The 1,630-nt window shown below is 23.4% G+C and overlaps 1 protein-coding gene across 1 annotated transcript in view; it reads right to left on the bottom strand.

Annotated features, from left to right (window-relative positions):
- The window catches only part of LOC101512537 (2,3-bisphosphoglycerate-dependent phosphoglycerate mutase 1-like), a 4,182-nt gene extending 4,109 nt beyond the window's left edge, over nucleotides 1-73 (bottom strand). Inside the window, exon 1 of the mRNA XM_004500552.4 lies at nucleotides 1-73. This exon is cut by the window's left edge and continues 165 nt beyond it. The gene's annotated coding sequence lies outside the window, so the exon portion shown is untranslated.
- Between the last annotated feature and the right edge of the window lie 1,557 nt (nucleotides 74-1,630).

The raw sequence follows: 1,630 nt of genomic DNA, 5'->3' as shown, positions 1-1,630 counted from the left end.
GAAAGAGAGTTGTTGGTATTTGTCACAAAGTCTCTCTCAAGTGGCGACACAAGCAAGGTCAATCTTCGTTCTAATAACAAACAACGTCCAAATAATACTATTCATTCTTATTATTTGTTGAGGTTGAATTTTACACCAATATTACTTAAACTTACATTATTTTAAAAATTTGTTTTTTTAAAATGTATGTTAAATATTACGTTGTTAACATTATTTTATTGAAGTAAAGAGATATTTTGACCTCTTACCAAAAATAAGTGGTAGATTAATCTTTTTATTAAAAATAATTATTTTTAGTCCTTATAAAAATAAACTTAAACAATTTAATTTTTGAATTATGAAAATTATTCCGTTATGGGCTATGAGTTGGCCTACTTATGGTCTAAACTATTTAATAAAAATGTTAGGCTCTGACTATTTTTAAATTTAAAAATTTTACCCTGTGCCCCCTCCGTTATCTGTGTACCTCCAAAAAGTAAAAGAAAATACTAAAATACCTTCGTATATATAATTTTTTTTGTCATTTCAATATTTATGGAATTAAAGCAAGTGTCAAAAAAAAATTCGGAAAACTTTTTTTTTCAGTTTTCCGGTACACAACTTCTATTCCGAAAAATTTGAAAAATGTTTTTCGGTACAGAACATCATTTTCGAAAATCTTTTATGAAATTTTCCGATACACAACTTCCACTCCCGAAAACTTGAAAAAGGTTTTTCGGTATAGAATATGATTTCTGAATTTTTTATTTTACTTTTTCGGAAAACTTGATTTTTTTTCATTATATTAGTATTTATTTAATTTATTTGATTTTAACTATTTTTTTTCCAGTGGATAGCAAGAATACGTGACTTATATGGATCCTATTTTGAAAATGATTCGTCTCACAGCATCTCATGGACTACGATTTATGGGTATTAATTATTAACTATTATTGAATGGTGTATTAACTATTTTGGAAATAATTCGTACCACGATTTATGGAGTATTAATTATTAATTATGGTATATTAATTATTAACTATTATAGTGTATTCATAGTGTATTAATTATTGAATGATATATTAATTATTTATGGTGCATTTATAAAAATAATATAATTAAAAAAATGGTGTATACCGGAATTTTTTTCTTCAAGTTTTTCGGAAATAAAATGTGTATTGGAATTATAGTAAAAAAAAAAGGTATAATTGACATTTTCAAAAAATTATGGGGGTATAGGTATAAAAATGGAGGTAGGGTAATTTTTTTTTTAAGTTTATTTATTTAAATAGGTTAGACTTAAAAAAGCCTATTAGGCCTGACAGGACCGCCTACATATATTTTATTATTTATTAATGTTACTTTTTTTATTATTAGATTCATAATATTATTTTCTATTTTAAATTGTATCAATTAGACAATAACTCAGTAGTCATTCCATAATCGGTAGCGTTCCATATTTGGTAGACATTCAATTAGTCAAGAGTTAATAATGAGTGCGTTTGTTTCAGAAATAAAAAATATATTATTTGAAATAAAAAATTATGTTTTAGAGTTTAAAGGATGTTTGTTTCATATTTTTTAAAAATTATTTTTATTTAATATATATATATATATATATATATATATATATATATATATATATATATTG

This window comes from Cicer arietinum, chromosome 5 (genome assembly GCF_000331145.2).
Source record: "Cicer arietinum cultivar CDC Frontier isolate Library 1 chromosome 5, Cicar.CDCFrontier_v2.0, whole genome shotgun sequence".
NCBI classification, from domain to species: Eukaryota; Viridiplantae; Streptophyta; class Magnoliopsida; order Fabales; family Fabaceae; genus Cicer; species Cicer arietinum.
Note: the sequence above shows the minus strand (reverse complement) of the source record. Positions and strands in the feature narration are given on the sequence as shown.